This window comes from Artibeus jamaicensis, unplaced genomic scaffold, assembly GCF_021234435.1.
Source record: "Artibeus jamaicensis isolate MK-2021 breed Jamaican fruit bat unplaced genomic scaffold, CSHL_Jam_final contig_490, whole genome shotgun sequence".
In the NCBI taxonomy this organism is placed as follows: Eukaryota; Metazoa; Chordata; class Mammalia; order Chiroptera; family Phyllostomidae; genus Artibeus; species Artibeus jamaicensis.
Genome location: NW_026521861.1, coordinates 4818803 through 4834722, shown reverse-complemented (window position 1 = coordinate 4834722; position 15920 = coordinate 4818803). Strand labels below are relative to the sequence as shown.

Below are 15920 nucleotides of genomic sequence, written 5' to 3'. Positions count from 1 at the left end.
TGGAAAGAGACAGCTCGTTTGCTATCACTGAACATGGGTGATAATGACTTTGGAATCAATACCTGCTAAGTCTTTTACCTTTTTCTCCTTAAACATACAGATGCTGCTCAATCAAAAGCAGGATTGTTCGAAAAGAATTGATTTCCCAATTCCAAGCACACGTGGATTAACTGGCAACCAACTGTGTAAGCTACCTTAAACCCTATTCTACAAGGAAGAGGGCTATAAATAAACAAATAAGGGGGCTGTGTTTTCCTGACTTCATGAGATTGGATTTCTGGGCTTCTTCTACTAAGGAAATTGATGTGGTATGCTCTGCTGCTAGCCCAACACAGAAAAATAACATTTTAACTTTGGGCATTCTGGTGAAATATACTTAAAAGTAAATCAGATGGGGCTGTAGGCAAAGATAAATTTGGAAGTAGATACTTCTATGACTTTGTGCCCTTTTGCCATAGGCCTTGCAAACCAAACTGTATTCTTATTGAGGCCATAAAAAAATAGAAATGTGCTCTTTTTCCCAAGGAACACCAAATGGCGGATGACGCCGGTGTTGCGGGAGGGCCGGGAGGCCCCGGGGGCCCTGGAATGGGAGGCCGAGGAGGCTTCCGAGGAGGATTTGGCAGTGGCATCCGGGCCGAGGTCGCGGCCGGGGTCGGGGTCGCGGTCGCGGTCGAGACCGTGGAGCTCGCAGAGGCAAGGCCGAGGATAAGGAGTGGATCCCCATCACCAAGTTGGGCCGCCTGGTCAAGGACATGAAAATCAAGTCCCTGGAGGAAATTTATCTCTTTTCTCTGCCTATCAAGGAATCTGAGATCATTGACTTTTTCTTGGGGGCATCCCTCAAGGACGAGGTTTTGAAAATTATGCCCGTGCAAAAGCAGACACGTGCAGGCCAGAGGACCCGATTCAAGGCATTTGTCGCCATTGGGGACTACAATGGACATGTTGGTCTGGGTGTTAAGTGCTCAAAGGAAGTAGCCACTGCCATCCCTGGGGCCATAATCTTGGCCAAGCTCTCCATTGTCCCTGTGCGGCGAGGCTACTGGGGGAACAAGATCGGCAAACCCCACACCGTCCCTTGTAAGGTGACTGGGCGCTGTGGCTCTGTGCTTGTGCGCCTAATCCCTGCACCCAGGGGCACTGGCATTGTCTCGGCCCCTGTGCCCAAAAAGCTGCTGATGATGGCTGGTATTGACGACTGCTACACCTCAGCCAGGGGCTGCACTGCTACCCTGGGCAACTTTGGAATTCACTGACCATCTGGTAAAGACCCACACCAGAGTTTCCGTGCAGAGGACCCAAGCTCCAGCTGTGGCCACCACATAATTTTTGTACAAGGAAAATAAAGTGAATTAAGCCTGTTAAAAAAAATAGAAATAGAAGTGTGTGTTTGCAAATTACTGTGTGATTTTTGTTTTTGTTGTTGCCACCTCATGCATGGTCTTCCTGGGGTTAGAAAAATAAAAATAAATGGCAGAAAAATAATTTTGAAAATTTTAAAAAATTGCAGTGCTACTATTACAGACACTCAACTACAGTTATACTTAACTAGAGATTTTGCCATTAGGTTTCTGCTCTCCTTAGAGCCAGCTGCTATTTGTTGCCCTAAAAAGGACAAAGATTCTTTACTAGTGGGCACCTTAGCACTTTGAAACACTGTCATGCTTTTCAGAATTTAAGGGGAATAAAAGCAGACCAGGCACTCACAGTGTAGGGTAGAAAGCAAAATGCCAAAGTATCTGTTATGGGAATTGATTGCAAAAGTGTTCTCAATTTTTCATCCATCCCCATACTTATTTCCTCAGCTATGGGAACTTCCTAATTCCTTTATACTCCATCCAATGCTTGCATCTGGATTCTGTGGCTGACTTTGGTTAAGAGAATACAACAGATGAGATAGGGAGTCAGTTATGTACCAGACTGCTCAGGACCTTGGCGTCTAGATTCAGTGCTCTACCAAACCCTACAACTGCCACATGAACAAAGGGCTACTCTGTTGCAGTGTGAGAGGAGATATGGAGGATGCCCCGTTGCTCCAGCCCAGGCCATCTCAGAGCCGTCTACAACACGCCAACACGCCAACATGCAAGAGAGCCCGCTGAATACCAGCAGAGCTGCCTGCACAACACATAGCTGACACCAGATGCCCAAGTGGTCCCAGCTTAGACCAGAAGAATCAGCCAACTGAGCCTCACCTTCTGTGCTAAACTATAGAATCATGAGCTAACCCATTGGTTGTTTTTAGCTACTGAGTTTTGGGCTATTGTGTTATGTAAAAATAGCTAACCAAAATATGTGCTGTAATGAAAACTGAATTGGTTTATTTAGTTTGAGCAGCTGGTGTTCAAAATCTGGTGGTAGGATACAAATGGCTCTTTTGTAGTGTAGTATAGCTCTTTTAAAGGTTTAACCTAATTTTCTCATTTGAAAATTAGTGGAGAGGATCCAAGATGGTGGAGGAGTAAGTGGAAGCTATATTAACGTCCTCTTAGGACCAATCTGGACTTACAACTAAATTGTAGAGAAAGCATTGGAATAATCAACTGAACACTATCTAAAAAGAAGCCATGTAATCAAGGACAGACAGAAGAAACCACTTTGCCACAAGAAGACTGGAAGGGGGTGTGGAGGAGAAGTGAGAGGGCTGGCTGGGCTCCCATGGTGGCAGCTGAAGTACCGGGTGGACATTTCAGTGGCCAGGGGACTCCCCCTGAGATGTGTGGGGTCTAAAGCCCAAGCTGGAATCTCCAGCCCACACCACTAGAGCTGGAAAGGAACCTAGATAACATCCAGCTGTGAAATTCAGTCTGCCAGGGAGAAACTCTCTGGAGACTCAGAGAGCTTCTTAAAGGGCCAATGCACAAAATTTTGTTAGCAGCCACTTAACCTCGGGCTCTGGCAGAGGAAGGACAGAGTTGACTAGAGATGCTTGAAGGAGGCTGGGGTTGGTGGTTCTGGGGTAAGAAGTGAAGGAACAGCCACCAGGCCCCCCGGGCTGAGTCATTCCCCATACTGCAGAAGCCATCTTTGCCAGAAACAAATCCACACCTTTATAATAAATTAACCTTTAACAAAGAAAACAAGCACATGCAATAGGCTAAATGCTAGTTTATTCAATGTATGGTGTTGGGAAAATTGAACAGATACATGCAGAAAATGAAATTAGACCACTTTCATATACCATACATAATAATACATTCAACAAGGATCAAAGACTTAAATGTTAAACCTGAAACTATAGAAATCCTAGAAGAAAACATACACAGTAAAATCTCAGACATTACTTGCAGCAATTTTTTATTGGATATATCTCCCAAGGCAAGGGAAATAAAATTAGAAAAATAACAAATGGGACTATATCAAACTAAAATGTTTTTGCATAGCAAAGGAAATGATCAACAAAATAAAATCATGGAGTGGAAGAACATATTTGCCAATACATCTGATAAGGGGTTAATATCCAAAATTTATAAAGTGCTTATGAATCTCAACACTGAAAAAACAAACAACCTAATTAAAAAATGGACAAAGGCCCTAAATAGACACTTCTCCAAAAAGGACATACAGATGGTCAATAGACCTATGAAAAGATGCTCAACATCACTAATCATCAGAGAAATGCAAATTAAAACCATGATGAGATACCATCTCAGGCCAGTCAGAATGGCTATTATTAATAAATCAACAAACAACAAATGCTGATGAAGATGTGGAGAAAGGGGAACCTTTTTGCGCTTTTGGCGGGAATGCAGACTGATGTAGCCACTGTGGAAAGCAGTATGGAGATACTTCAAAGAATTAAAAATGGATCTGCCTTTTGACTCAGCAATCTCATTTCTAAGGATACATCTGAAGGAACCCGAAACAATGAATTGAAAGAACATAAGCTCCCTATGTTCACTGAAACATTATTTACAATCACCAACATACAGAAGCAGCCCAAGTGTCCATCAGTAGATGAGTGGATAAAACTTCTAGGGGATCTGGGAGACATTTACACAATGGAATACTACTCAGCTGTGAAAAAGAAGAAACTTTTACCCTTTGTGACTATGGATGGAACTGGAGAACACTATACTAAGTGAAATAAGTCAGTCAGAGAAAGACAAACACCATATGATTTCACTCATATGTAGAATCTCATGAACAAACTGAACTCACAAGCAAAATACGGAGAGACTCATAGATGGAGAGCAGGATGACAGCTAAGGGGGTATTTTAAGGTGGGGGTGGAGCAAAAGAGGAAAAGGACTCATGGACATGGACAACAGTGTGGCGATTACTACATAGTAATGGAAAAATGCAATGACGTTTAAATTTAAAAAAGAAAAGTAGTAATAATAATAATGGCTACATTTGTATTGTTTCTAAGGCACAGAAATTACACACAAAGCATTTGACCCTAAGCAGATGGTAGCTATTTAAAAATAATTAGGGGTAAGAAGTAAGATGGAATATGAATAAGACAGATAAGAGAATATGTAAGAGAGAAAAGAAATATGATAGAGGAAGAACAGAAAGAGGAAATTAAAGAATTTGGAATAATCTGGGGCACAGAAAATTGAGGTTGTAAGGCTGTCTCTGGCTTTTTCCTCAAATCATTCCTGTGGTTGCTGTCTGTGTGCATATAAAATATTATTGGATTAATAACAGAAAAAATATAGCTATCATTGAGTCATTCATTCATGAGCTTTAAGAACTCTGTTCAAGTCTTCAGAAACAGTTTCCTTGAATCATCACAATCTTCCTATTTTGAGGTTGTGATTGTTATACCTATATTACAAATAAGAAACCAGGGCTTAGAGGGTTGAAAGACCTGCCAAGGCTACACAGGTAGTGAGGAACAGGGCTAAGAGGTGAGTTCTCCGTGACCTGGCCTGGAGCACCATGGAGCATACTTTTCCCCCTAAAAGTCTGCATGAGAGGGTAATCTGAGTTTGGCAAACTTATCATAATGGACCTAGAAAAGACCCCACTAAAATCGATAGAGCCTTGTAAATCAGATGTGTCTTAAGTGCACATTAAACTTCATAAATCAGACACATCCTTGAGAATGCATTAAAATGTTAGGTTCATCTTTTAAACATTAGGGGACCTGGGGGCTTAGTTGGTTCTCAGTGACAATTCCTTTGTCTTCATCCTTCTCTTTGCGGGGAAAAGAAGAGACCCTTTGCATTCAAGTCAACATACTGCAAGTTGGCAGGGTGTCTATTTTGTAGCCATTAATGCAAGAACTTGAATTTTTTATAAACCAGGTCAGGAGCATTGCACTGGATCAGAACTTAGAAACCAGTCATATGATATTATAACTAGTCACCCACTTGCTAATTGGTATAATTTCCCAACTACAAGAAAGGAAATCTAAAAAAACTCAGAGAGCACTAGGGATTTCAGTCCCTCAATTCTGAATGTGAAAGTAAAAGATGTGTTTTATTTCTAAGCCTGGGCTGATTCCCACAATCCTGCCTTGTCAATTTTTCTCCACTCAACACAGGACTTTCCTCATTATTACAAATTTCAGTGAAGAAATTTCTGGCTCGAAATTTGTGTCACAAAAAAATTACGCACAGTTACACCACCAAAGTGGTGAGGTTTTCAGAATATACATTTGCAAAATACTTAAATAAATAATTGAATTAGATTTGTAATCTCAGGGTATTATGTGGGTGGTCCCCAGTTGGAAATTTTAGTCCTACCACCTTCACGTAAGTTGTAACGCAGACTTGCAATGAAGTGCCACAATTTTCAACAGCTAAGAGAAATCTTGTGCTAGATAAAATTTCAAGTGAAAATTTTAATTTTAGGCAAAATTAAATGGGCTTACAAAATTATCTTCCAAAGCTTTTATGCATGCCCCACAGTGTTGTTCATTCTGAGAGAAAGACATCTCAGCACAGCAGGATCTGAGTTGAGGGCAAGACCATTCCACGGGCAAATGTGGCAGAACCAAAACAGAGAGAAAGACTTTCTCCCTGGTTTCGAGGACTTAGAATTCAAAGGTGGAAACTTAACAGTGTTTCAGCCACTTTCCTTATTTTTTTATCTTAGGACAGTCTCCCCATGGCTTAACCAAAACCTGTTCAGTATTCAAAGTGTCACAAACTCAAGTGCACAATTTTTGCCTACTGGAAAGATCTGTCTAGCAGCTTCCTTCTTATGCATTCTTTATTTTAAACTCAACTTTACAACTGACTAAGATCTGTCTAAAACAAAGACATTCCTAAGAAGCTACAGCTAGACTTCAATTTGTTATGTTGACCTAAGGGCAATGCCGTAGTTGTATAAAACCACAAATCCTCTGACGAGCAGAAACTGGTCGCCAAAATATCAGACCACACATCTAATTTAGAGCAAGGAATATTTCTTCAGTCCCTAACATTGCCCACATTCTTTGACATTCAACTTATTCTCATTTGATTTTAATAACCACCCATTGCAGTAGGTATTACTGGCTCTGTTTCATGCATGAGAAAATGAATGGAAATAGCTTGCTTCAGGATCTGTGCCCCTAAAGAGATGTTAGCAGAGGGATTTCAGCACTTATCCCTTGGGGTCCCAGTTACATGTTGTTAATCAGCATCCTGTAGCCTTTCTGAGTGTATATATTATTGAATGTATGCCTTCTCCATTGAGAACTTAAGAAGTAATGTGAATGAAGCAATCTGATATTTACTTCTTTCTCAGTTTTACTAAGACCTTCTACTTTTCTATCTTTTTGCCTTTGCTACTTTATAGCCATAATTTTCATACTGTTTGGAATGTTCTCCTAAAAAATATTATGATCCCTCTAAGCAAGAAATCTCCCCATGGCTCCCATAAGCACTAGAGTTTTGCCTGTCACTTTTGAAGGCAGGTAATAACCCAGAGACTGTAAATAGTTCTATTTGCAAAATAGGCCTAGGAAGCCAGTGAATTGTGAGCAAAGCCAGGTAGCGATGAAGCTAAAAAGTGCAGTTATTAATTTGCACCACCAGGATTATTGCTTTTTGGAAAGGTATTTTTTAATGAAGAAAGATAAACAAAGCTTTTAAAAATATGTGCCATTGTCACTCCGGATCACTGATTTTTGTGATTCTCCTGGGGCATAACTTTTCTTATAATTTTTTTTGCTTGGGGCAGAAAGGTCTTTTGCTGTCTTTGAGACAAAGGACACTTCTGAGTTAAACATTTTTATTATGAAACTGTTAGCTTAAACTTTCCAAGGAAAACTGAAGTGTATGCAGTGGTGTGTATTTTTAAAGCTACTCTAAATTCTCCAACAGAGGAAGAAGAAAACTTTGCATTCTGACGTCTAAGACACAATCTCCATCATGTCTGGCTGTTATGTGTTTGTGTGTATGTGCACACACATGCATGCATAAAAATGCTTGTTGGAAGGCTTTTCAGTTTGCATAAAACTCAATGCATTTATCAGATCGAGTGAGTTTATACACTCTGAGAGCTTATAAGAATAAATGCCTCAAGGACACTAGTATTTAATCTTTCTTGTGAAGTCACGAGATGCAAACTCCTCCATGGTTCCTTATAGAATGTTTTTTATAATAAAAAGATGTATTGAATTTATCATGGGTGACATTGGCTAATAAAATTATATGGGTGTCAGATGTACAATTCTATAATACATCATCTCTATATTTTGTATCGTGTGTTCACCACCACAAGCCATGTCTCCTTCCATCACCATTTTTCCCCCTTTTCTCTCTTCTAACTCCTCCCACTCACTTTTGCCTCTGGTAATCATACTGTTGTATCTATGAGGGTTTTTATTAAATTAATCCGTTCACCTTTTTCACTCAGCCCCCTAACGCTCCAGACAACTGTCAGCCTATTCTCTGTAGTCCCAAATCTTAAAGGAAACAAGACTCCTAATGAGGGCTGACTCTACATCTTTTAATCTTCCCGTGGCTCTGAACCAAAGCTTGCAATGAGCAAACTATGCAGTGTATACAGAAAGAGGTTCTTAAGAACTTGGATATGACTTGTTACCCCTGGGCACAGAAAATTCATGATTTAGTCCAAATTCCAGCAGGACTGGGACCTCATCTGGCTTATCCCTTACTGAAGTTCCAGCACTTAAGATAGATAACACCTAGGACACGATCATTGTTTTTACTGGTACTTGGGCAGGGTAAGACCAAGATCAGGAGACAAATGTCACTGAAGAGATAGTTGGCGATCACAGTTGGCTACTCACACTTGCTATGAAGTGTGGGTGTGCCATCCCACATGGGGCCACACAGGGATGCACTCAAGTTGATCAGGAGACAAAAGGAGTAAGAGAAAAGTGTGTGCAAAAAACTTTACTGTGGTTTTAACGGCAATAAATAGGTGGGGCAATATAAGCAGGCTTACAATGAGCTAGTTTGAATAATTTTAATGCGTTCTGAGATGTAAGAGCTGTCTGGAGTTGCCTGGTAACCTGTATTGATTAGATCAGTGGGTTATTGCCTTGACATGTGAGAGTTCAATAAATTTGGTGATTGAAGATGTAAACTTAGGATTGGTTCTCTTACATATGTAAGAAATGTTGAAAGAGGAGTAGTTTACTATCTCTAGGAATTATCTAGCCGTAGTAGAGTCTGCTTCTTCCAGTCAGTAAGGCCTTACGATGTCAAAGCATCATAAGATACAGAAAAAAACAAAATTAATAAAGTCATATAATAACACATATATAATAAACATTAAATGAGTGAAATAATAAATAAATGGTGGAGCCTAACTGCAACTCAGAGTTAGGCTCTTGGTTCACACCTCTGACACCTCTGAAAATGAACAAATGATTCAGACGAGAGCTGAGCACAATTTTATCTCAGACTTTGTCCCTCCCAATGTTACTTGCATATTCAGGTTAGATCGCGTATCCTGTCTAAAAGCAAATGTGGAGCATATGGCCATGCGTGCCTGCCAGCACCAGAGTCCCTCCGTTTTGCCATACACTTAGGTGCTACGTGAAACTCGGGTAATTCATTCTTCTTTGAATCTTGGGTTCCCAGCTATTGAAGAACCCAGACCCTTACATAAGTAGATGGTGGCGGTGTTAGGACAACAAACACATAACCAACACACAGTGTAAGCTTTCAGGGAACTAATTTGGAGTGAATATTTCAAGAAATAAATGAAAATAAAAAGCACTTACTCTAAATTCTGTAGGCCTTTAGTGACTCTGTGACATACACTGAAACAACCAGATGGTAGCCCTGCTATGGGAACTTCAGTCACAACACAAATTCACAAGGACAGTGTGGTAGCATTTGCATTTAAAATTATTCTCCTGCAGTGGAAGGACAGCTTTCAATTACATGTAGATCATTGGATTCATTTAGTTCATATGACTTGTAAATTTGAAAGTCTGTGCTTCTAAAAATAAAGCCATGAAATCCTTCCTGAATATACACAACTCCATTAACAACTTCCTTAATTAAAATTATCAACAGTAAATACGTTTGATTACAGTTGCTATATATCATGCCCTATTTAATGCTTAATCTATTTTATCTATCCTATAGCAATTTCTAGTTATTGCTGTCATCTTCATTTATTCAGTCTTAATATTCATGCTTCTTTGGGCTTAGCTTCCTTTTATAAAGGGAAAAAAGTGCTGTACTGTTCTTTAATCACAGAAGTTACATAAAACATAATTTATATCTTTCATGCTGGTTTCTCTGCGCCAAATCTAGAGACTCCATCCAATCTCTATGTAAATCATTGAGAGCCAAAGAGGAAAGATGCCCATCCTCACTGGGATACAGAAAGCCAGGGCTGGGTTCTTCTGGTATGACTGGAGGATTTACCCATTATCAAGGGTCAGAAGGAGTTGACCTCAGTGATGGAGACAGTAATGAAGATGAATCAAGAAACAAAACATAGGAAGTCGGTGGACCCACTTCAGCAGGTTAACTAAGACAGGAAGGATCAAGAAATGCCAGCTGTCCAGGCAGGAAGGCCCAGAGTCTCCAAGAAAGATGGTGTTGGGGGCAGAGTAGGAGGGCACTGGTAAATGAAAGTGAGATTTTTTGAAATTCTCAGCTGCATAGGTGTGTTGGGATTTGCTAACAGAGTGAGCTGAGAGAAGAGAGCTACAGGGGATAACCTACTTCTGATACAGGAAGGAAAAAGGGTCAATGCCAAAAGAAATTTTTATTTTGGAGCATTGCCATATAAGCAAAGTATCACCTATCTGAGGTACGTAGACTGCTACTCTGGTTTAAGAGCAATTCTCTGCTCAGTTCCAATGTACTCATAGGTGTTTCATTAGTCTAATTTGTATGTATGGTCACAACCCATTAGCAGAAACAGACTCCATGACAAGTGAGACCTGAATTTATTAAAATAATTTTCTAATTAAAAAACCACCCAATAAAAATTTATTTTGTTCTCTATGCTCCTTGAGAGCATTATGCTAAGTGAAGTAAGCTAGGTGGTGAAAGACAAATACCATATGATCTCACCTATAAGTGGAACCTAATTAACAAAACAAATAAGCAAGCAAAATATAACCAGCATCAACTAAATGATTAATGTAATTAACAAAAGTCTTTTTGAGATTAGTCAGGGGTGCTCTTGGGATTCAGACATGGCTGGTCATGTATGGGACACAATCACCAGAAGACTTATTCCATGAGGTCAAAGGAGCTTTCTGGAAGGAACTCCTAGGACAAGTGACCTGTCTCTACTACCCTGTGGTGATAGCCACAGGTGATGCAGAGGAGAGCATCGTACTTATCTTATAGACTGCCCTGTTGCCTTGCTACTGGGGGCATTTGCCTAGAGCTAAAAAAAAAAAAAGAAAATGTTAGGAGAATAGCTCTCTAAATGTCCGTGGATCATTGATCTCAACCCACTGTCAACTATGTTGGCACTGCAGTCTCACAGCATTTTTGGAGGAATCTATATTGGAACCAGAGCCCTTGGCATGCTGGTATCAGGAAGAATAACTGAGCAGGTTACTGAAAGACCTGAGAACTATACGTCGTAGCCACCCAAAGAATTAAAAAAATACTTCATGGAGGAGCTGGTGTACTTTACATAATTATGATTGTGTGTGTGTGTGTGTGTGTGTGTGTGTAAATACAGATATATGTACTGCATATAATTTATATCTCACACACATACTACTGAGAGATCAAATGGGAAGAGAGCACGCATAGAAAATTGCTGCATTGGAGAAAAGGAAGAGGGGCAATTTTCTCTACTATAATAGAAAGAAAGACACAGATTGATTATTCGGTGGCTGGAGATTAGAAAGTATAATAGTAAAAATATTCCATTTTAATATCTCAAATTACAAACTATAACAGAGACCTTAGAGCTCCTTGAATTATAAAAACCTACTTGAATTGAAGACACTATTTTTCTTTCAGTAAAAGATATTCCAAATTAATTTACTGTCTTGGTGAATTTTTTTTCACATTCTTAAATTGTTTTTCCTGACATTGTCTCCATTTTCCTCCCCCCACTCCCCCTCCCCCCACCAGCCCCAGCCATCCCACCTCCCACCTTTGGTCCCACCCCTCTTTGGTTTCATCCATGTGTCCTTTATATGTGTTCCTGAAAACCCTTCCCCACTTTCTGCCCATTATTCTCTCCCACCTCCCCTCCAGTTGCTGTCAGTTTGTTCTTAATTTCAATGTCTTGGGAAATTTTCATTGTTCTTATACTTTTGTTTTCAAATATATATATTTTTGATCTTCCTACCTATGAAGCTAAAGGTCGTATGTAGAGTAGAGGCACTTCCTAGTAGAGTCACTTTTGTACATTCTATGTCACCTTGCAAAGTAGAACTTAATTCAAAAAGCTCATTGAGGAGTTTCTAGCCTCTGATCCTAAAAGAAATCAAGATGCATTAAATTCACAGCTTTGAAGTAAATGTAACATCTGTTGTGAATCTAGAACTTGTTAAAAAAGAAAATCTATGGGCTGAAACGAGTACTACCCAATGATGTGGAAAATAGAGAACTTTCGGCCAAATTACCTCAAAATAGTATCAAGTACTTCTTGCCTAAGAAAATCCCTTGATATTAAAATTATTAGAGCATATAAGCAAAGCACGCATATCTTAAATTTTTATACTATATTATTGAATTCAATATGAAGCAATAGTAATATATATTCAGAATTAAATGTTTGGAGTGTATAGTTTGAGATGCTAGTAAATAGTGAATTCATATAGAACTCATGTTCAAAGAGCTTATAAATCTAATTGAAATAAGATAATATAGTGGTAGATAGATATAAATAGATAAGTTAAAAACAGAAATTAACACATTAATTACACTGATAATTTTAAAAGTGTAAGTGCTTCAGAATATAATAGGTAAATGCAGTCATTAAAACACAATAATCAAGGGTCCCTTATAATTGTGTATGAATTTTCAAATCAGCTTGTCAAGTTTAACAGAGAAGTCAGTTAGTATTGAGATAGGAATTTGTTGAATGTTCAGTTTGAGGAGTTTTACCATCTTAACATTGATGAGCCTTCTAATTTATGAATATGGGATTTTTCATGTATTTAGCTCTTCTTTAGTTTTTCAGCAATTGTTTTCCAAGTAAACTTTTTTGTCAAATGTATTTCTAAATATTTTATTGTATTTCATGCTATTGTGAATAGAATTATTCTCTCAATTTCTTTTTTCAGATTGATCATTGCAAATGTACAAAAATATAATTAAGTTTTGTTTTTGATTTATATTCTACAGCCTTGCTTAAGTCATTTGTTAACTTTATAAGTTTTAATTTTATTATAATTTTTACTATATATAAGATTGTGTTGTCTAAATACAGTTTCATTTTTCCTTTTTTGATCCAAATGCCATCTTTTCTTTTTCTTGACTAATTGTCTGAATACAACCTTTAGTACAATCTTGAATTATATGTTGAGAGCAGATATTCTTACCTTATCCTTAATCTTTGAAAAAAAGCATAGAGCCTTTTACCATTAAATATGGTATTAGCTGTGCTTTTCATAAATGTCCTTCATCAGCTTGGGAAAGTTTCCTTCCTATTTTGGGGGTTTTGTTGGTGTTGGTGTTGTTATAAAAGGTATTTGATTTTGTCAAAGGCTTCTTTATCTACTAAGATGATTATGTAATTTATTATTTATTCAATTGATATGTCATGTTGATTTTTAGATGTTAAATCAACTTTATGTTCCTGTGACTAACACTACTTGTTCATGGTATATATAGTTTTTTTAACCTTTTAAAATTATTCTTCAAATACAGTTATCTCCATTTTCCTCCCACCACTCCCCCCACCCCAGCCATCCCCACTTCCCACCCTTGATCCTACCCCCCTTTGGTTTGTCCATGTGTCCTTTATACATGTTCTTGAAAACTCTTTCTTCTTCCCCCCCCCCATTATCCCCTCCCACTTCCCTTCTGGTTACTGTCAGTTTGTTCTTAATTTTAATGTCTCTGGTTATATTTTGCTTGCTTGTTTGTTTTGTTGATTAGGTTCCATTGATAGATGAGATCATATGGTATAAGTTTTTATATATGTTGCTTTCAGGCTGCTAGCATTTTGTTATGGAATTTTGTATCCATATTCATAAGAGATATTGGTCTATAATTTTTGTAGTGATATTTTTGTCTTGTTTTTCTATTAGGATAATACTGGCATTATGAAATGAGGAAAGCGTTCACTCCCCTACTATTTTTGGAAGAATTTGTGGAGATTTAGTACTAACTCTTTGAATGTCTGGTGGAATTCAGGAGTCAAGCCATCCTGGCCAAGGCATTTATTCATGGGTAGTTTTTTAATTTAATCTCTTTAGTTATTATAAATCTATTTAGATGGTCTCTTCTTGCATGTTTTTGTAGTTTGATCTTTGTAGGAATTTGTCCAGTCCATCTGAGTTATATAATTTGTTGATTTATGATTGTTCATGGCATTCATATATAATACTTATTCCTGTGAGGTTGGTATTAATCTTATCTTATCTTATTTATTTATTTATTATAATGAATTCATAATGACAAAATAACTTCTTTTATTACTGATTCTAGTAATTTGACTTTTTTCCCTCTTGGTTAATCTAACTAAAAGTTTGTCATTTTTGTTGCCATTTTCAAAGAACCAGATTTTGGTATCATTATTTTTTCCTTATTTTTTTCTGCTTTCTATTTCATTATTTTCCACTTTAATCTTTCTTCTTTTTAATTTTTTGGCTTGCTTGCTGTAGTTTTAGTTTAATCTCATTTTCCCCCCTGAATTACAAAAATACTTGCAAAATATGTCTTCCTTTATAGGTAGTATAGTTATCCAGACATCAGTAAGTTCACCTAATGAGAGTCCTGTTTGGAGACAGGTTAAGGTTCAAGTTTTCAAATGAAGTAACCATGCCAGCTAAGCCCCTATAAAAACATTCTATGAATGCTCACCTTTAAATAAACATTTTATTATTAATAAACTATAGGTAATTTCCCCAGTGCAAAACCAACTGAGCACTGTTTTTCCCATTTATCCAAGCATAAAGCTAGTCTATACACAAATCAAGGCAGTGGTGTGCAAAGGGATGGAAAGAAGAATACCAACATGAAAATGCCCATTAAAAGTGCAAAGTGCAGTATGATTAGGAGCCTATGCAAGCTTAACCTTCTCAAATGGCAGCAACCAAATCTCTGAGTAATTCTCCATACAGGAGGTCAAAGCATACGAGTTCAGCTGAGGGTGAAGGGACAGTGATATAGTCTGATCTATTGCCCTCCGCATGCTTCAGACATCTTACATCTCCAAACCAGCTTGATCTGATTGGTTGTGCCAAGGGCTGTCATATCAGAAATTCAGTTCACCTAAGCAGAGAGACCAAAATAAACACTTCTCAAAGGGCAAGCTTTGTTTGGAAATAGAAAGTTTCAAATAATGTGCATAGGATATATCCTAATATTAATACTGCAAGTCAACCCGCATAAAATTATCTCATTTGGCAAGTCCCCACACTCCTCTATTATTTGATTCAGTTATAGGTGGATTTCATCTTCCTTAATATTGGCATCCAAGATTTGTTTCTTTTAAAATCTCATGGATCCAAGTGAGAGAGGGATTATTGAATCTTGGGACTCTGCTCACCACATCCAGGTTACTGCTAGTGAGCACAGACTCAGAGGATTAGTACTTGGCATGAGATTAAACATGTCTGAGAGGAGAAGGGTTTGCTGTGGGGACAGCAGCTCCAGAAAGTGGTATTGAGGGAGGCATGCCCCTAGCAGACTAACCATAGAACACATATGTTATGGAGCAAAATGAGGAAGTCCCAGCCAGGAGTCATCTATCACAGAAGATAAGGGTACTGTGACAAAGAGTAATCCAACAGCAAACAACACACTTGAATCCCAAGAAGCAGGCATTCAAGATTACAGATGGTAGTCTTGGACAAGACTATAGTTCTAACCAGCATTTTCCTTTCTTTCTTTTTCTATTCAGTCACTCATTCAGAAATATGTAGCAGGCACAAGGGATATTGTGAGTTAAACAAATGTGGTTCTTGTCTCATAGATCTTACTCTCTAGTGGGGGAGATAGACATTCATTATGATAAGTACACAAACATATATTATCATGGCCTGTGATTAAGTCTAAGAATCATAAATTCCTGGGACTATGATAACAAGGAGTCCTGAAATAGCCTGGTGAATATGGCGAGGACTCAGTTTCTTAATGAGGAAATCTGTGAACTGATATCTGAGGAATTTGCAAGAAAATAGTGATGAAGAGGCATTCAGAGTTCCCAGGTGGAAGACCACCTTTCAGTGCATTGAAAGGAAGGGTAGGGCAGGTGAACCACAGAAACAAGAGTGAGATTAGCACAAGGATCTGGAAAAGAAACTGAAATCAATCATTCAAGATCTTGTGAATAATCTTAAAATTTGGGGCTTTAATCTATAAGCATTGGGAAGATATTAAATACTTTAAATGCAATGA

General features: G+C 38.2%; 1 pseudogene; it reads left to right on the top strand.

Annotated features, from left to right (window-relative positions):
* Positions 1-517: 517 nt before the first annotated feature.
* Positions 518-1368, top strand: LOC128627940 (40S ribosomal protein S2-like; annotated as a pseudogene).
* The last annotated feature ends 14552 nt before the right edge of the window (positions 1369-15920 follow it).